General features: G+C 47.7%; 1 protein-coding gene across 2 annotated transcripts in view; it reads left to right on the top strand.

Moving 5' to 3' along the window:
* The window catches only part of LOC144169495 (neural cell adhesion molecule 2-like), a 326,391-nt gene that overhangs the window by 30,856 nt on the left and 274,169 nt on the right, over positions 1-21,366 (top strand). The window lies entirely within an intron of this gene.

Genomic DNA, 21,366 nt, shown 5'->3' with positions numbered 1-21,366 from the left:
CGCGTAGGACACACCGGATAACTTCCTTCTTACGCGACGTCTTCGTTTTAAAGTCTCTCGTTCCACCGTGATATCACGCTCCCTTACCACGCAGGTGTGACGCTTCGCGCCGCCTTCACGGCTTCCGTGACAAAGTATCTACGTACCTTTACTTCTCTCTGTTTTATTTCCGATGCGCGTCGGCTTTGGCCTTGACTGGCGCTTGCTTGATGACGTATCTTTATGGCCATCTTTCGGGCACAACAACGCCGAGGCGCCTGGACACCGTGATGGGACATGTGAGGCTTTCGCCATAAAACAGCCCGTCTGAGTTAGGCGCCTAATTGTACGTTATGCAATCCCGCGACGCTCCCCTTGTCGGCCCTGTCCAGTTCTCTCTAGGGGGATGATGCCCCGCCTGCCGAGTCTCCGGTCCCTCACGAACGGGCGTATCAGTGTAGCGGTTTCGCTGTGGTTATTGGAGAGCACAACCGCCCGCAGCAACAACCCTTCGGCAAAGGTTGGGGCCAGGTTACAGGTCGGCGCGAGTAATTTGCTCGGCAGCGGCGGCTTTGGCATTTTTCTCAGCAAAACGTATGCGTGATTGAAATGATCCAATGACGACATGCTTTGAAACTAACCCGATATATGAGAGTACCTGCTCATGCGGATGTGTTTTAACGACGGCGGTAAAACGGGAGAACGACATAGAATTTGGCGTATTGTGTGACCAAGCCTGGGATTACCAGAGCTGGAAACAACGGTGTTGGTGTGGGCCTTATTATAAGAGCGGTACCTATGTGTTCTTGTTGGCGTGGATGGTACAGGATTCCTGGGAAATGTGCGACTAATGCAAACTTCTCGTTGCCTCTCAATTCAAATAAGAAAAGCATCAGGACAGTGGTATTTAACTGGCTACTGCGGATACTTTTATTTTTCGAGGCAGCATATCCGTGACGAGAAGGGAGAAAAGGGTTAGTCAGTACGCCTCCAGTAAGGAAACAGAAAAGCAAATATTAAACAAAAAGACAAGGGTGCAACGCAAATACGACCCCAAACACCCATTCAAGCACGTATTCAAACGAAGGGCGAGCACAACAGTACAACAGGTCCTAAATAATACACGCCGTTCGCTGTCTACTAGACTCCCGCTGCTTCCGTCATCTCTTCATCATCATCGTCATCATCCTTATCGTCATCATCATCGCCTTCGTCCTTTTGATCTTCACTCAATGACGCTCATGGAAGAAGCCTGTGCCTTCTTTCGTAGGTATACGAAAGAAGTGACTCTCACCCTATCTTTCCTAAGCCCCATCTTGGGCAAGGTGAAGTTGTTTACTGATTAATTGATTAATTTTGCGGTTTTTTCAATAGACTACTTCGAAATGCGCTTACACTGCGTCACCAGAGCCAACTCTTTGCGGTTGAGTTTCTTGCCTGAGGTTCTGCGGTCGCTTCTATTGTTCACCCCTTTCCTCGGTATTTACAATAAGCAAAATAACTTCAGAATTCAAATCCGGGTTGACTTTGTTATTGGTCTGTTGGCTAGAATTTTACCTGTAGAAAATTCAAGTGACACGGGAAAGAAAGTTCGCTCAAAGGTAACTTTAGGGGGAAAAGCCACTTATAACACAAAAAGAAAACTTGCACGGGGACAAGATCATTTCAAGGCGCTCTAAACACCTGTTTTACGGCAACTCCGAACAAGTTCAAGATCTGTGGTGATAGAAAAGAAAATGTAGGTTAGACGTCCCCTTCCGTCCTGTTCTTCATTACCTAGGCGGCGTAAAGAAATGATTCCGCTGCGCGCAATTGTGTTTCTCCTATACTAGGAAAGGACCAGAGTAGGGAGACGTCATCTCGCGACCACACGTTGTAGGCAATGGTGATGATAAAACAAGAGCCGGAAGCTTCAAGAGCTCCACGAGCTCCACTAACAGGTGCAGTGAACGCGGCCGAAGTTTCGGAGGCGAACGTGTAGTTCGGCCCCTGCACGTTCACCTCCAAAAAGAAGACATGAGAGCTGCTGGCAAAGCCGAGTGGGCGGATACGTACGGGGAGCCGTGCGAACTGCGGCAGCAAGGAAGGGAGGAAGGAAGACGGGAGAGGAGCGAAAATAATTCCTCATAACCTCTCCCTTGGGCTTGTTTGTTTCCGGGCGAACACAACGGCAAGGTGCTGGCTAGCCGAAGGAAATAGAAGGGAAAAGGAGGGAGAGGAGCACGCGTTAATGAGGGCCCCAGCGAGCGATAAGCGTGAAACCTGACGCCACTTTAATTAATTCCGTGTCGGCACAAAAGGAGCGTGCGCAGAATGGGCCCGTGCAATCGGGTGGCGGCGCACCAAGGGCTGCGCCCGCGCCAACCCCGCAGCCACGTCCTCACCTTTCCCTTCTCCCGCGCCTCCTCGTCCTCCTCTCCGTCATCTGCTCTGTTCTCGTCCCGCTTCCTAGCTGCTTTCTTTTAGTTGTTCGTTGTATAAGCCCCGCTATCTCGGGTTGCTGGCAGTAGGAAGCGTTGGCGGCGCAGGCTACAGCCTTTAAGCGCGCTGCTGTCTTTGTCATAGCACGGAGGCGGCCAACAAAGCGGGAACCTAAGCCGCAGCCTCCGATGCTGCACTCGCCCGCCTTCATTGTACGCTCGCCATGCAGCCCTCCGTCATTGTGATCCGAACATTTCGGGCGATGGCTTCTTCTTGAGGAACCCATCTCGCGAAAAAGCGCGAAGGCTAAGACGGGAGAACCAGAACGTTATCTTTGTTCCTATCTGGGGATTCTATGCAGGCAAAAAGCGGCATTTTGGCGTACACTTTACGGAGGTGTTGAAAATTCGAGCGGAATGAGGTTACTTGGGCACTAGCGAAGGGCCAGTGGGTTGTTGCTGTCGAGTTTAGAATTTTCGTATGCTTCAGTATCCTGTAGGCGGAACTCGACCCAGTGAATGGTGGACGGAAGAAGCTCCACTGACTGCCTTCTCCGGGGCTTTGTCACAGCAACACAATAAAAGCTCCATGTTTTCACCACCTATCCGATATTACGGCGCATCGTAGGAAGTAGGGTCAAAAAGAATTCTGAAGAAATTGGTGGTGACACCTTGCTTTCGTGAGGAGGACACATACATACATACAACATACATACATACATACATACATACATACATACATACATACATACATACATACATACATACATACATACATACATACATACATACATACATACATACATACATACATACATACATACATACATACATACATACATACATACATACATACATACCTATAAAAAGAAGTGCCCGACTGACTGACTGACTGACTCATCAACGCCCAGCCAAAACTGTTAGATCTAAGACTTAAAATTTTGCGAGTTTATTTGCGTCATGGAGTAGGTTCTCACTAAGGCGGGTTTTTCAGAAATTGCACTCCTAACCGCGGGAAAGGGCGAAATTGTGGTGTCGCGAATTCGTGATTTTCCCGGTCACCCATTCACATATCGAAGCGCTTTTTGCTGATATATGTAGCCCTTAAGAATATCTAAAAAGTAGCTTTTGGATTTCGCCCTAACCTACACTAGCGAGGTGATTCCGCATTACGGAAATAAAATGGTGTTCCTAAAGATTCTCGAATAAATCTTTCACCGATTCAGTTATCCAACTGATTTTTTCTGGCAAGTTACTCATACAAATGCACAGAACGGCTTTTAAGGATTTCGCCCTGCGACGCCGCTAAAAGGGCCAAATTGCTTTTTACAAATGACATGGTTGACGAGCCAAAAAGGCCTAACAGGTTATGTACACTTCTAGCCAAACTGCTCTTTCAAACGGCTACAGATTTCAAGGGCACATTCTGATTACGGTGTTGGAGGTCAATATTTCTGAAAATTTTAAAAATTCTACCACGGAGAGAGTGAAAAGCGGTAAAATAGTTTTTCAGATATTAATTTTTTTACTGCCCGCCATTTTAGATAGAGAACTGGTTTTTCTTGAGATATGCAACTTACTCAGCTATCTAAACACTGTTCTACAACATTTTTTAATGACACCCTCCCAATTGAGGCAAGCAGGCTTTCGGGAAAACACTGTGTTTCTACACATTCTTAAATAACCACACAGCCAGTTGATATCTCCCATTCGTTTTTCCTTGAAAATATTGCCCATTTAATTGCCCACTAACCAATAGCAGGATTTAGTCTTAACATGCGCCCAAGAAGGCCAACGAGATTTTTTAATCTGCATCCCTTTGGACGTAAAATGCAGTTGAGTTTTCCCGCGTTCGCTTAGCGGTCGCCATCTGTTGACACCTTCGGCAACTACGCGTCTCCCGTAGGAGCAGGTGTCATATATCATAAATGTAAAAGAGAAGATGTACCAGTAAAAAGCGCAAAGGTTAGCCCTCGGCATCTGTTGGGACTTTCTGCAACCCCGCGCCTCCCGTAGGGATCCCATGTTACGTATGATAAAACTGTACCGATGAGCATCGTTCATAGCTTCTGAGATAGCACTTCCTACGAGGAAGATTACCCCTCACCCAGCTGGCCTCCATCGTGTGTTCCCAGCGCAATCTCCTGCCGAATTCAGTTGTGTTCACAACCTGGCACTCTTCCTCGTATCATATTAAGAGTGCAAGCAAACCAAGCTCCTCCTTCTTCTATCTACTTTTCCCACCTTTGAGCTGTGGGAGAACCTGGTGGCTAACAGCGATCTGGACGTCTAGAGAATACTTTCTCCAGAGCGATGGCTGCCCGCTCATCACACGACTTTCTGAAATTGGGAACCACTCCAACTTCGCCGGCTCAATAAAACTTTTTTCACTCACTGACTCACTCCCTCTAGCGCGCCATCTTGGTGCAATTTGTTTTACGAGAGTTGGAGTAAAACACGAGTGCCAGTCGTTTCACATTACCACGACGCGCCTGCAGTTGGAGCCCATGTACTGACAGCAGGCAGGCGCTCCCGAGTGTGTACCACTTTCCAATGAAGTAGCCTAATAAGACGACTAACAAATAAACGAACTTGTGTTATACCCATTGCTGTCCTTAATATAATGGCCCACCCGGGCACCACCGGGTACTACCGCTAGTACATAGCTACACATACATACATACATACATACATACATACATACATACATACATACATACATACATACATACATACATACATACATACATACATACATACATACATACATACATACATACATACATACATACATACATACATACATACAATTGCTTTTACAGACCTTACACGCTCCAGTCAATTCCGCAAAGATTAAAAAAGGCCCCCTGCACCCTGACTTGTCAGAGAGGCGCGGGCTACCCGTTCTTAGTGTGGGATACGCCTACATTCCCAAAACGACCCCGCAAAGTGGAGGGAAAGACAGCCAGCCGGATTGCTGAATCAGCAGAGCATCATGCGCATCATCCGGAGGTTGTGATTACGGATCCCTGTGTGTGCACATGTCGCTCTCCTCTCAGCCTCCATTGTAACTTCCTAGCATCCCTATATTCTCTTCGGAGAAGAGAGGAACTACCTTCCCTATACCTTCTTCGACATCTTCAGCGAGTCGCAAGCGCTTTTGTCAGGTTTCCCGTCACACAACTACTATCACATGAACATGAAAACAACGTCAAACTCATCCTAAAGAGGGTGTAGTTGCAGAAACTCGTAGTTGCGGACATAACAACCCTTTGTTTGAAGTATCAGTAAGGCGTTTAGCTTTCAAAGCAAGTATTTCTTGTTTTCATTTCTTAACATACGCGCTTCCAATACCAAAAGCATGCGGGCGAAGCATAGTTGAGGCAATAAACGTTCATAATAATTAATAATAAAGTTTAAAAGTAAGACGGTCATCATACACACAAAACAAATTAAGACAGGACTAGTTTTATTTCGAATGAAGTTATTGAGCTTCCTCACTCCAGTATTCCTCCTTTTGTTGTGTCAGAAAAAATGACCTTTTTATTAATGGAGTACATTGGTTTTTATCGCACAAAAGGACACTGCGGTCCCCATTTGCCGTTTTCTGGTTTCTCCCACGAAAACCTGTCGGGTCCCAAGTCAAGGAATAAATATAAAAGCCACTGAGTTTTCAATGAATCATTTAATAACCGCGTCGTACACCACGTCATGTTTGCTCGAAGCGTTCGCTTTCTCCAATAATCTTCAAAATGTAGTCTACTCCCTTTGTTGTTAGTTATTTTGGGCTGGTTTTCTTTGGCTCTCGATTGGAACTGGGTCTTCCCACGTTTAATTTCTCCCGTCGGCTCTCAGCTAAAGCTATGTAATTAGGGCCTTTCTTTCTTTCTTTGTACAAGAATTATCTCTTCGCTGTGCTCTTTTGTCTCTTTGAGAAAAACTGTTTCGTTTTCAGGTCTCTAATGTCGCTTTGTTTGCTCATTTTATTCCAACTGGTTTCAATGCTGTTGCATTAACTCGTTCATGGGACATACAACACGTTTAAAGCATCCGCTTAGGAGGCGGAAGTAAAAATGAAAAGAAGGAAGAGCTGAAAGCAGTGTTAGCAGCGCACTCAATATTGATTAACGTTGCGCACACACAACGCTCGTAAGGATTTCAACCGCAGCTGCTGCCTTGAAGTGCTGCCTCATAGGGGCCTCCAAGGCCATCGATCCTTTTGCGCTTACTTCTTTGGCGCTAGAAATGTGCTCCTCATTTCTGAACAAACAAACAACGAATAAAACAAAAAGGAAATTGGGTTTCAAGGCATTGTTTTTTTTATCAATGTAGGCAGCGCGATCAAAATACGAGCTCTTTCTTACCACCCAACAGAAATTGGCAGCAACAGATCTAGAAAATCGTAATAAGGCATTTCCACGAACTGCATGGACCTTGGGAATTGTATTTTAGCACGAGAGTGTTCTATTCCTGGATACACAAAGATTTCACTGACGTAATATTCGTCAAGGAAATGACGCCAGTACTGCGAAGCAAGCGGCCTGTAAAGGGTGCACCCTTGCACGCAGGGTCTTCTTGTGGGGAAGCATCCTTTAGTACTAAAGAGTACGTTATACCAGAGTCCTTCAATGCCTTTCTGGTCATGAAACTTCGCCATCACGCTATGGGAGAGCTTTGTTCGCTGCTGCGCCGCGGCGCTGGTGTTTATAGGAGGGCAGCCGGGGGCGTGGTCAGAGCGCGTTTGGCAGGGAACGGACCGCGGAGTAAGATAAAACAGACGCTCGCCGCCTTATCAGCAGTGCGCTTTCGCTTTACGTGTCGTGGGCCGCTCAAATGGACTTATCATTTCGTGAGTGGCGAAAAAATTTGCTGCAAACGGGCATGATGCTACTGCGTTCCTGTCTCCTGGTCTGGCTACAGAGCAGCGGCGGCCGCCCGATGCACTCCGATCTGCGGTGGCGCCACTCGCGGTAGCATTTGTCCCCGTACGAAACTTGGCCGGGCGTTTCATGACCAGAGAAGCATTGAAGGACTCTGGTTATACTTAGGGTCGTTCGTTTCCGAGTTTTATATTTTAACGCGAACGTGTTTTATGTCGGGATACACCAAAATTTCACTGATGTCATATACGACACGCCACTGACGCCAGTACACCTTTGCCGAAGCGACCCGCCAGCAGGACGTCACTCGGCAAGCACGCCCACAAGACATCCGCCGACCCGAAAATCATGCTCAACTGCAGATTTCACTGCACATTTCACTTTTGTGTTTTACCGATTCCTATTCCAGAGGAATCAACCACAGTTTTTGTATGTTTTGTAACCAGCATGCGGTCGCGCCTGGTCATCTTATCCTGCGTTTCAAGCGTATGCCGTCCCCGGCAGTCTTGTTTGCTAGGGAAAGGTGTCAACTTGTCACTAACATGGGCTGCTCTTGTTCGATCGATAATGTTCTGTATCTAATCGGATGTTTCTAGAAAAGATAACGCTCCGAGGTAAATGCACGCAGAGCAAGCACCGCGACACCGATTCTCCGATGCTTTACAGTGCACTCCACTTTGTTGAAGACTGCTTCGACGCTTCTGATTTTCTTACAGTGTATTGTGGCGCAAAAGTTCGCTTCAGCAAGGTAACTCGTGTCGATTTTCGCTACGTGACAATATTGATTAGGAGATAGTCGGAGCGCATGTCTAATGTAGCTGAGATCAGCAACAACGTCCCAACGTCCTGTGTGCAGTAGCAGGAGTTTTGGTTAAAACTTAACGAGACTTCATAAAATAAAAGTAAATTTATTCTGTTTGTCCAATTGTTAAGGACATACCTCCAGTTATTAAGAAATGCCTCTAGTTATGACGACGAATTTTTGTTTGATATTGCATAATGATCTCTCCCGACACCGAAAATAACGAGCCCATCGGATCCATGCATCCCTTACAGCATTACGGATATGGCGCCACCTGAATAAGAGAGGCTTCATACCTTCATGTCTCCCTGCGCTGCAAGAGCCGGTTCACTGTTTCTGGCTGTTTGAGGAAGGGGGGGGGGGGGCTACTAGCGCGGACTTTTATCGAGTCGCTTGCGCTTGCCAAGCGCCCAAAGAGACAGTGCAAATCCATCTGAGTTCTTCGTATTTTACTTTTCTCCTCTACCACATGACAACACCTCATCTATATTCCTGGTGATTCAGGTGGCTAGGGCCCAAGTCAAATTTTTGTTATGAGTGAATCATGCCAGGAAATATTCATGAGGCAGACCAATACATATTGAATAGCAACCGGTGCAGTATTAGTAATGGGAATACAGATCCCACAGCATTACCAGTTGTGTCAACTGTTAATGCTTTGTCAACCAGTTGTGCCAACCAAATAATACCCGCTCGAAGTCACAGCAGGTAGGGTGCATCGCATGGCACGCCGATAATACTTATCAGCCTCTGCAGTCGAAGTAGAAATGGCTCCGACTAGATTATTGCTTGTTATGTGCTCTCTTCTGTGCCTTAGTTCCATCGTGACGCTATAAGCGGTTTTGAAACGCCTGCAGGATCGAATTACATGCTTCCATATACGCATGTTGTCTTTATCTTTTGCAAACACACGCACACACAGAACAAAGTTCGGCACACCTATTTGGACACACAAGTAGGTGTGCGGAAACCTCTTGCTTATTCGACCTGCTTCACCAGTTATTTTAGTCTACGCGCAAATTAAGCCTGTATCAAAAGTGAATCAAAAGTATCACCCAGGGTCGCGACTCGTAGATATTGCCGAATATTCATCGAGAAATTTCTGACAGTGTGAGAGAGTTCCTATCAGGCGGTGTAGCCGCGCAGGCAACGCCGAAAACGCTCCCGTAATGAGCAATGGCCACCAGCGAGGCAGTACGGGAGCCTGATGAGGGCAAGTTTCGAGCTGCATTCGGCGCAGTGTTCAATGAACCGCATCGTTCCGGCTTCGAACTCGTTGCTGCCGCCCCATTTGTCCAGGCCGCACTTATGCGTTCCCTATGGTTGCATGTCCCGAAACGTTTTCATCAACGCCACCAAAACAGAAATGCCTGCCGGTTACCGTATGATGCCTAAACGTGTTTTCTTTCCGTAAACCTCGTGCAACATCTGGCATGCGTACGGCTAACGTTGTCTTTTCCATGAGTCCGAGAACGATCTCAGTCCGCGGGCATCCCCATTAATAACGTAACGCAGCACCTGCTCCTCATTTTATTTCGAAGGTGATTTGCTTCTATACGACGCCCGCATCATCGCGCTGGATCGATTAAGTGTAGGACTAATGAACTCTTCCGGCCGTGCTATTTTCAACACTACTAGGACAACTACACTCCGATGGCTGTCTTTTAAGCTTATTTCTTTTCTAGAGTCCCTGTATACTTTACGAGACTTCAGTAACGCTCGGTTTTTCTATCCAGACTATATAGATGGGTTTGGTTTGTTAGTGCATATGGTCCTTACGACTTCCTAAATATGCTCCGTCCGCCAGCTCTATCCATCCCTTTTCGCTTGTTCGTTCAGAAGCAACGCTGTGTAACAAAAAAAGAAAGATACAAAATGCAAAAAGTAGAAAAAATCAACAAAGCAGATATTGTGGCCCCGCTCCAAGATGCCCCTGGAAGCAACACGTTCCAGGCCCGAACAGGAAATGTGGGTTTGTGGCACAAAGAAGTGGGTATGGTGACGGTGGATCAGACCAAGCCGAAGATGCGGGATACAGTACCAAGAGAAAGAAAAGAAAAAGAAATAATGCTGGCTCGTTGGTGTGCGATTTTTTTTTATTGCTGGTTTGTGCCAGGAACCTCATTTCTTTTCTGCTCCACTGAGCTAATGCTGCTGATTCTGCGTTTCCCGGGGTACGTCGGTATCGACCCCTAGTGTGCCTGGGTCGTCTCTGAGTGCGCACGTTCTGTTTTCGTGCACATGAGCAGCCGCGTGGGCTGGTCGGAGGAGGAGCAGGAGGAGGAGAAGGAGGAAGAAGAAGAAGAAGAAGAAGAAGAAGAAGAAGAAGAAGAAGAAGAAGAAGAAGAAGAAGAAGAAGAAGAAGAAGAAGAAGAGAGAAGATTAGGTAGATAGATAGATAGATAGATAGATAGATAGATAGATAGATAGATAGATAGATAGAGAGAGAGAGAGAGAGAGAGAGAGAGAGAGAGAGAGAGAGAGATAGAGAACGAGAGAGAGAGAGAGAGAGAGAGAGAGAGAGAGAGAGAGAGAGAGAGAGAGAGAGAGAGAGAGAGAGAGAGAGAGAGAGGGGGGAGAGAGAGAGAGAGAGGGGGAGAGAACGGAATGCAGAATCAGCTGAGGTTACTGCTTGGGACCCTTTACTCCCGCACCCTGAACTGGTCTCCGACCCCTTTACACATCTGCTCTCCCTTTTTTTCGGAAAGATCATTTGTTCGTGCGCTGTATCCACTTTGCTGGGTTTTTTTTCTAGCCGAAGGCGTGCATTGTGAAACACCTGTTTGGACGTTAGCCTGTAGACCACCGTCATTCTCTGAATGAGCAGTTTCATGCAACGGGGCATGGCCAGCAGCAGCAAATAAATGGGAAAAGGTTTGGGCGTGTCGGTACATTGTTTCGTCAAAAAAAAAACCCGGTGTAGAAAGGACGGAAGACAAGGCGAAGACGGGACGGGTTCAGTAAATTACCTGAGCCGGGTGGATGAGTGGTAGAGAAAAGTGAAGCGAGAAATCACAGTTAATTTTGAGGGTGTGCCAGAGCGGATCCCCATTTCCAAGCGCGCTCGCTCGCGAGAGATAAAATTGATCTTGAAACCTTTGTCCATAGGACTGCTCGGCTGTTTGGTTGGGTTACAGGGACTCGTCTGTAGTAATAACATGTTTTTATTGCGCTTCATAAGCGTGGTCTAATAGCGCGAGGGTAGGCATTTTTGCTGAACCCTTGGGATGGGCAGATCGCAGTGTTCAACACTCGTCCCAAGGAGTTGGAAAGAGCCCAGAAACATTGGACGTGTTTACTCTCGCATATGCATTACGCATGTATCAAGTGTCTGGTCACCGCCCGGTGTGCTTGAATTGTCCCCTCACCCGCATCGCTGTAACTGCCGTGCTAACCCACTGCTATGCGCCCTAATCACAGCCGTCTGAACGACGCCCTGCCGTCTGATGTCGACGACGCAACGCGTGGTGAGCGCTATAAACAAATGTGTACGCAGATGCCTTGCAGTGCTGTAGGACTTTATTTGACGGTAAGGTGCAAGGCGTAGGGAATGCTACTTCAGGGTGCCCAGGCGGTGGGAAACAAGGGTTGTTTCAGCATCTAAAAAAAAAGGGGAAGGTAGGAGGTAGGAGGCGATCTACTGGAGCCGGCGGATATCAGAAGAGTCCAAGCACTGGTTTGCAGGTGACTCGTGCATCAAGCGAGCAATATTGTCCGGATCGTGGTTCTATCCCTGATGACAGCTTACGGACGAGTGAACGAGTGAGCTGACTTTTTTCTGTACCTTTGTTTTGTGCCGTGTAAAAAGTTAACCTTTAATTTCTTTTTTTTTTTGTAATTGCTCGTAAGCTGTAAAATCATCGTCTGCGTTCCCCATCTCATCGTAACGCTCACCGGCACTGTACGAAGTAAAGGGTAGGCAGATGAAATATAATCAACACGTCCTGAAATTACAACATCAATATTGTTTTGCCTCGCCCAGATCCTTCTCAAAAAAGGGGGGAGGGAGGGGGCTATGCAACAAATTCTGTGGTCTAGTTGAAACTTCCCGCGATGGCCATGGATACGCGCCTTGATATTTGTGCATTAGCAAATTATTTCGGGGTTGTGCGGCACGTATACGGTAGTGAGAGAAGATGGGGACGAAGCAGTCCGTGAAGGGCTGAGATTAATCGTAGTACGTTGCGTTTGGGAACCAGATCGCCTGCTAAATAAACGTCAATCACCTAACAGTCGTAACGAATACTTCGCACTAAAAAGCAAAACAAAATTGTACCTTCACCAGCCAACAAGTAAACGACAAAAGATATGTTCGCGTAAATACAAGCCAAGAGTTTTGTCTTAAGTTAGGGGCTTCTCAGAAAAAAAAAAAACAGCCATTATATGGATTGATGTTGCCGGGGCACACGCAGCACATTCGTCTTTTTAGTTCAGTTTAGTTTTGGCTGTCTACGCTTGAATTAGGCACTCCATGCTTTGATGCGCGGTATTAGACAGAGAATTGTACGGTTAATCCTTTTTCTTCGAATAAATTGAAAGAATGCGCGCTACTGCACCGGCCATCGAGAAAATAGCACCATGCCGATCGGATTAAATTTGCATATATTTCATGCCAAAGGAGGCGGAAGCGTGCTGTCAAGTTAAAAATACGATACGCAAAACAGAGCTGCTACCCCGTTGCCGCCATTGTCTGTTCTTGTTGCTCAAGTCCGTTCAACGAGGGGGAGGCAACGATGGGATAAATTAACACGACAGCCACTTCTTTTGGAGGTAAAATAACCGTCACGATGCAATCTCAAACTCAATTTCGCCCATGTGTACTCGCAGCTCAACGTCCACGGAAAAATAAAAGAACCACGGTAAACTCCAGCCACGCTCAGACATTTCCCACTCTTCATAACAAGTACTAATTTTTATTCTGAACATCGCGCCGAACACCGCTTCCACCATAGAGGAAGGCGCAGGCGTGTTACGGTAGAAAGTAAATGGAGAGCGGGAATTTGAAATCAGTGAGCGCGCAGCAAGAAGGGCTCTTCTAACGGTCGCCGCTGTGCATACGATGCGCGCTCTCCTTCGTATCGCGGTGATCCATCACCGGCCACGCGTACGCGCCAGCTGCTTCTTCGCTCGCCGTGGCTTTTCGCTTCCCCATCCATTCTAATGCAGGCTCACAAATCCCTCGCAGCGCCCTGCCTTCCTTGTCCGGCTTCCGTCTTCCTTTCGAGCGCACGCCTTTATTACCGAATTTTTAAGAACCGGGATTAAACGAGGTCCCGGTTTTTTGTTCTCCCCCTCGCGAGTGCTTGAAACGGAGGCCCTAAACAAAGAGCTCTCTCTCAACGCGTTCTGTATAGCGGCCGGGAGGCTGAGCGAAGGATCCAAGCGTCCTTCAAGTTTATAATAACCAGGCAGCTGCGTCATAGCAATATTAGAAACAGGAGCTTGCGTGCCCGGGTACGCGTATATGTGGGGGCGCGCGCTTATTTATTAGCCTAGGAGTCACATAAACGTTCTTCATCGTACTACTTTACTTTCCTGTGCGGTCGGCGTCTTGAGACACTCGGCCCACCTACTCGGTCATTGAAGAACGTTTCCTAAGCTGCGCTGTTCTGTGCCGTGCGAGCTGAACTTTAATTGTGGACGGAGAGGAAAGAACGAGACGAGGCACAGCGTCTTTGTTCGCCGCTTGGTCGTTGTGTCGTCTTCCTCTTCGTTTAAAGTTCATCTGGAAGACCGTGGTCCTGGTTGGTTTTTTAACGAAGACGGAGGTCCTGCGGCAAACAGCAGGATCATCCTTAAGGCCGAATAGAACGAGCTGAGAATAGAGATAAGGGTGCTCGGATAATGCCATGCACACAAATTACACCAATACGTTTTAGGCTTGCTTCAGAGTTTCGTTGGGATAGTACGATATAATGCTCTCTGAACGAGCCAAGGTTTGAATTTGGAGCGAGTATTAGTGTTAGCTGCGGTATTCGATTAATCAAATGAACGTAATGTCGGCGCATAGGTGCAGGCAAGCAGGTAGTTTGTACGAGAACATTTGCACAGTGCATACATCCTTCATGCGGCTGCTAGTACGTTTTTACCCACAAATCTGAGAAGACCTGTTTTGAGGCTGTATGGTTATAAAACGTATGCATTGTTGAGGTAGTGTTGCAAAAAAAAAAACTGGTTGCAACATAACTTCCGCATTAGGTGAAGGTGATATTGTCTCAGTTTAAGATGTTTCCAAGGACAAAGTGTAAAACAAACGTTCATGGCAAAATATTGAACACAAGCCTCCATCTTGATAGAGATATTCCAGTTATTCCTCCCGAGACTATGCCTGTAGGTACACAAATTAATTAGGTTTTTATTCGCTTCAATGAGGCTTGTGCACTGAAGCTATTTCTTGCGCACACTTTTCAAGCGAAGCTTGTATTGGCTGACTTGCGGCGTCGGTACAGCCGTACGCCGGAACGCCTTGCAGCAAAGCCAACTTTATCGACGTTCTCAGCTGCTGATTATGATGCCCCTGAACAGTTGGCGCGTGCCTACTCGAGGGATTGGCCAGAGATAAAATGTTGGCTGTGCCCCTGTTCGAACTTATAGAATAAATTATAGATTGAAACCCCTCCGGGGATTCCCCTTTTCAGCCCCGGCTCTCGCTCGCCGTTCGCAACTAGCGTGGGCGCGCGCGCGGAACTGTTGCGCTATACCACGCCACGATGTGAGCCAATCAGAATCATCGCCGCGTCACGCCACAACGCAGGTGCGGTCGCTTTTTTGGAGGAATAGATTGCCCTACGGCATAAGTAAAAGTTTTTATATGTACAACACTGCACCCGTAACGCGCAAAAATCCAAGAAGAAACCGGTGCTGAGGCCCCCATATCCAGGGCTTGAGATCTGGAGGTCTCCCAGGATGGAGCCTTGTGCCTCGGAGGTGTTGCGTTCGGGCATCTCTAAGACCTGGGCAAGCCCACAGCAGGAGTTCGTCAGCTTCTGGCACAGGAAGCACACAGAAAGGGCAAGTGTCGGCAAACGGCGCGTAATAACGGGCAGGACAAGCGTGGGTAACTGCTGGGGATAACGCCGCCTTAACCCGAAGCCTCCGCAGAACGACCTCCTCCCAACGAGCGGGCCAACGGGGGAGGTGAGTTCCACGCGGTCGAAGTAAAGCACGCGTGGCGCGGCGGAGGTTCTCTTTTTCCACCAGCAGTTCTTCTAGTGTGGACACGGTAAGAAGTGGTAGTGGCCGTGGGAGGTCTCGGTGGCAGGCGTGATCCGCCGCTGTGTGCGCAGGAAGCATGTCCCTGTGAATCCACAAAACGAGGACAGGGCACGGATGAGTGTCCATAATCTCGTTAATGGGTGCGGCCAGGCTTGTACAACGCGCAACGCGACGCAAATCCCGCATCGCTGCCGTTGAGTCTGTGTAAAGTTCCGGCTTGTCCCCAGTAGTCAAAGTCGATGCACGTGCTTGCAGGCCATCCCGAATGGCAGTAAGCTCTGCTAGAAGGCTTGGAAGTGCGCGGAGTGCTCTTGTGGGGCAGTTCACCTTCGAGCGCGGCTTACGTAGGCTGCGCGTGGTTTGCTCCACGGAAGAGTGGGCAGCCATTGAAGAACGTAAACGTTCCCGTCAACCGTAGCAGAGTGATCTTTAATAACGTATACAAAACATTGGTAAAGCTCAGCGAAATGAAAAGTTTTGGTTTGGTGAATCTATGATTTCGCGTTCTAATTTCGGTCGTTGCGTTTTGATTTTGGCAGAAGTGTTTTCAGGTTAGTTTTGTACTCATTGCGTCGCAATTTTTGTCGTTTTCACCGAGATCAAGCTTCTCGTGCTCCCGTCTTTTTGGAGGGAAGGGGTTCGTTAATTTTAGCTCATTAGTAAAAAAAATTAAACACGTTGGGACGTTCTGCAGTCGTCTCGAGTGCACTTTATCCACTCAGATTTGCAATGTGTACAGGAGTTTTTTCTCTATATTCACTTATAACAAATAGAACACCCCCGCAAGAAATACCACCGCCACATCTATTCCAGAGACCGTCAAAACTGTATTCAAGAACCAATAACAAAATAAGTTCCTCACCACTCCCATATCCATGACCGTCCTCGTAAATATCAAACAAGGACAAGAAACTATGATTCATTTCGTCGTAGACACTGAAGGGAATTTCTCACTTATTTGTAGCAACGTTTTTCACTTCAACTCATGTACTTGTTTGGATCACTGTTGTCCGCGTGTCTAGATTCGTGACTTATTATTAAAGACCAGAACAATTAAACTGACAAAATGTCAGAACTCTCATTTGCAATTGGCCTGGCGCTTTCGCGTGTTTGTTTTTCTTCAAGATATCAATTTTTATCTAGCTTATGATTATATAGACGGAGGGGTTATACGGAGGAAAGAGACAAGCAAGTCAATTTAACGACGCCTTTTTTTATAATTGCGTCGTGCAGCTAGCTTAACCTCAGTAGAGCCTGATTTGAGTAACGAAAGTCTGAAGCCTTTGCTTACTTGTAATGGGCAGTCGAAGACAAAAACCGTTTGCCGTTCGTAGATATGTGATACTCATGATGGTCAGCGCCAACGAAAACACGGCACAAGAAGAGTGGAAACGACACCGAAGCTAAGAAACATTGGGCACGGTAAGTACTTGGGAGGAAGACCACATGGAACACCGAGTACTGATGGCAGGCACCTTCTTTAACAGCGCTTGTATTGTTTCCACGTTTTTTGTACTGCGTGCTTCTTTGCGTTGACCATCATGAGCCTTTTACAACTTGCCCAACTCGCAACCGTGTTGGCACGTGATACCCACTGCCTTTGGGCTAAGGAGGGACTCTGACAGATCTACGGACCGGCCGTCTTGGAATGAAGAGACTGGCACGACGGTCCAGACTGCGGCTGTCTCGATTGTAAAGTTTTCTCTCTCTGACACAGGGTAACATATACACGGGTCTGCATTGGACGTTTATTCATAGGTCTTTTTTTCCTGGTTGGCGTCACTCCGCCGGATTCGTGTGCTGTGTGCTACAGTTACCGACGAAGTTCAGAAATTGTGGTACTTTTAGTACAGGGCTCCAACGGGCCCTGCTGCCTTGCGCGCCCGCTGAACCAGACCGATGTAGTCCGAGGCGGAATGCACCCGGCCACTCACCGATTGCGCACTTGACGAATCAAGAACTCAAGCAAAACGTTAAGCCTAAACTCTGGCGCATAGCCGGCCGTTGCTGCTGTCATTCTAGCGAAGCGTTGCATACCCAGAACACATACCGTGCCTAAAAGGGTGGATGTATCGGGACGCGTTGTAAGAAGGAATGATAGCTGCTGTCACACAGTTCATCGTGATTGGAACAGGAAGATTGTTTACACGGTGTTGCATAACCGGAAGTGGATGAACTACGAAAATATCGAGCGATGGCAAGGCCACCCGGTAAACCCGGTTGTTTACCAGATTCGAATTGTACAAACCTACTTGCATTTTCTCTTCTCGTTCCCTTTAGTATGGGTGGGCATTTCCTGCTTCCCTTTCAGGGCAGCCGCATTGAGCTCACCGCATCGAGTTACAATGATGGGGACGAATGTAGAGTGGGGAATAAAAAGAACGCTATCGGAGCGCTCCCGGCACCCCGCCATTTCACAAAGGCAAGAACGATGTTTCTCCAAACTTGGCAGCTGTGTATTGACTTACCCGGCGGCGGCGTGGTATCGATCCCTGTATAACAAGTCGGGGAAACAAAACATTGGTGAAGCGTACTGGTTTGGAGCGAAATGAGGCGTACTCGTATCATGAACTTTTTCGTCTTCCCTGGCCTTTTTTTTTCGACCAGTATATCCGACACGCGACCGTTGAGTTCGATACTGTTTGCGTCTGCTCGCGAACCATCGACTACCGCGCCGCTCCCGAAAGCTTTCCCGCAGAAGCCGCCTGGGCGGACTGGTATGCTTGGTCGGTCGATATACCATACGAAGCTACGGAGCGTTTGGAAGGGCTTCCCATTTCTTTAACTTCACCCCATTCTGCTTTTAGTTGCTGCGCCGTATTCGAGTGCTGGAGGCACTCGTGTTTGTTCGTCTCGATTTACTCCCTCAAGGAGGTCTCTCGCTGGCACGACACACCAGAATCGTTAACGAGTGCTCACTGCCTACTAGTCCAAAATGGAATATGAAGCCATCTATCAAAACAAGTCTTATGTTAGGGTAGGTTGATTTCCAAGGGTTGTGCCTGCGCAAAAAAAAAGGAAAACAAGAAACCAACCGCACGTGGGTACACACAAACATACGCGTATTATATTTATATACAGGGTGATTAAAGTTAAGCTGACAGATTTTTTAAAAATTACGCGCTTAGATGTACGTGAAGACTGCCTCTACAGTGAAGTTATGCGCCCAGGGGGACACAGAATGAGGCGGTAACTATTGACGTCGCTGGCCTAATTAACTAAAATTGAATAATTAACTCTTTAGTGGCTGCAGTAAGCAGGCATGTTTGTATTGAAAAGTCAGATGCAATCGTGTTTCTATGCAGTTTCATTTGGCAGAAAAATTCCAGTGCATCCGTACTCCGAGATATCGAGCTGCGAAGTTTAATTGCCGTTCGCATGATTACGCATGCTAGGCAGTGACGATCGGCGCAAAGCTCCTCCTTTTTGTTCTGTGTTAGGATAGCGATTCCGCCTACTGCAAATTGCGACAACGCCAGCCAAGGCTGATAGGGGGCCAGTTATTACGTTTTCCTACATGCCTCCACCCAGTTGGCAAACTAAACGCCGTACACTGCCGGCACGTCACAATACGGAGGAGCGTCGCACCGGCCCTCACTGTCTTGGGTGTGCAATCGTGCGAACGGCAATTAAATTTCGCAGTTCAATATCTCGGAGTACGGACGCGCTAGAAGATTTCTGCCAAATGAAACTGCGTAGAAACATTGCGTCTAACTTTTCAATACAAACATGCCTACTTACTGGAGCCACGAAAGAGTTAATTATTCTATTTTAGTTAATGAAGCCACCGACATCAATAGTTACGACATAATTCTGTGCACCCTTCCCCCCCTCACCTTGGGGGCGCATAAATTCACTGTAGAGGCAGTCTTTACATCTAAGCGCCTAATTAAAAAAAAAATCCTGTCGACTTCACTTTGATCACACCCTGTATACGTGTTTGCGTGTGACGATAATTTGGGGTGTATTCTTTCCAACGGTTTTTCTGCCGTGGCTTCCTGATGACGGCTGGGTTGAACGCAATGAGCCAACCAGTTTTCTCCCACAGGGGTTGTTGGCCGCCAGTGTCGTCTTCCTGAGCTTCACGCTTCAGTTTACAGGGCTAGCCATTACCAGATTGCGTCTCCTTGCCGTCAACTTCTACTGCTTTACGCCCAAGCGTAAGAACCATGTCTGTAAACTCGGCAAGACTATGATCGAAGCCGCCAAGATAGGAGAGGGAAGTAGGAGCAGGAGAGGAAAAAGCTCAGATCTGGAGAGGAGGGGGGTCGGGGAAGGTACGGAGGAGCGCGTTGCGTGCGTGGGAGGAGGAGAGGGACGCCTCACGTGGTTCTGAAGGTCAAAGCGGGCGGGCATAATAAAGGATTACTGACAGGAAATTTCAAAGCTCAGATAATCATGTCAAAAGCTTCCGTTGTATAAGGAGATACCCCTTGGGAAGTGTAAACCGTAACCGTTCAGTAGAACATATTAGGGGGCTTTGCCCGAGGCTTGGCGTCCGTGTACACAGTGTTGCGCATGCGCGAGGAGCATTGGATCGGATTGGATTGGATTGGATTGAAATGGATTTGATTGGATTAAATTGAATTGTATCGGATTGGATTGCATTGGAATTGTATATGCTGTACACACGCGTTGTCACTCATTTACTTGCGGGGGTGGGCAATGCCACGGGTGATTTACGGCAAGAGCGATCCCCAGGGCTTTTCCCACTCGTCGTGGTTCCCTTCGTGAACAGACGTGTTTTTTTTAAATCAATTTTAATCCTTACCCACACGAGAAAGCTCACCGCGCCATCGATCAAGCTCAGGGCGTCATCTGCGCTTCTACCCAAACGGCCAACGTCAGGGCTCCCGTGATGTATCGAGGCAGCCTTGGTAGTGTTGGCGCGCGCTTTTGCGCCTTGTGCCTCACGTCACAGTTTTCGGACTGACGTCACGTGCGACTATGGCTGTAGTGAGTTGTGGCGCGACAAGAGCAGTGGCGTCAAATGCACCTTCCTGTCATGGCGGCTGCATGGGTGTTCGCTTCACCGAAACCGAAACTGACACGAATAAACGTAGCTGTAAGCAATTATTTACGCTCCGTTCGACAATCAAATGTGCCATTGTGTGATTAGTGGGCACCTATAGCCGCCTACTATAGGCACCTATAGCCGCGAAAAAAACGGAACACGAAAATTTCGTGTCAGTACTACTTTAAGAAACAAAACAGAAAGAAAGGCAAAGTAACGCGCATCCCTTTCTTCCGTGCCAGAAGCCCACGGGGATAAATGAATACTCCAGATTCAAAGCCTCGGCATGGGCACGTCGGTGAATTTATTAAGAGGCTAAATATTTACCCTTCAGCAGGAGATATACCTGGGATTCGCACCTTACCTTTGGTGAGCGATAGCACACGTTGCAATCTAGGATTCTCTGGGTGTCACCTCATATCTGTTATTCCAAAATAGCGTGCCACGAATTCCAAGCACGCGTTGTTTCGGCCTAAGCGCAGGTGAGCGTGTGTGCTACAAGGGTGGCAATCGGAGGAGAAAAACGGGAGCCGAACGACACCGGTAGATTCGTTTATGAATTTATCTGGGCACCATGCATCCCGACGACTTCGACGTTCAATTCCACGGTGACCTGGAACGATCAATCCTAGCGAGACGGAAAGAGAATCTGGGCCGACATTATAAATCCTGAAAGTGAAACAAAGTTGAACTATACACTACTAACGACACCTGATGGAGACCCCAAATGTGACCTTATGTCCAACTTCTAGGTTTTGCGGGAGAAACGTGCAGCGGAAACATTTCTTTCGCAATACCGGGTTTTTTTTTTTTTTTTTGCGTTAAAGAGCGGAAGCCGCCTAAAAAAGAAGAAGCCGGTAGGGGTTGGCAGAGTTGGCGCCTTGAGCAAGGAGGCGTTTGAACGGACAAGGTGGAAACGGATATCAGGATGAATTACCCCCAGCCGGAATGAAGGCGGTGGCCCGGTCACACGGCTCTGCTGTTTCCCCTGTTTGTATTCGCCCAATGGCCAGCACCAGAACACCCACGCCTCGCGGACCGTCCTCCGCTCCTCTC

The sequence above is a fragment of the Haemaphysalis longicornis genome, unplaced genomic scaffold, assembly GCF_048455015.1.
Source record: "Haemaphysalis longicornis isolate Haplotype H1 unplaced genomic scaffold, Haemaphysalis longicornis Haplotype H1 scaffold_2, whole genome shotgun sequence".
NCBI lineage: Eukaryota > Metazoa > Arthropoda > Arachnida > Ixodida > Ixodidae > Haemaphysalis > Haemaphysalis longicornis.
Note: the sequence above shows the minus strand (reverse complement) of the source record. Positions and strands in the feature narration are given on the sequence as shown.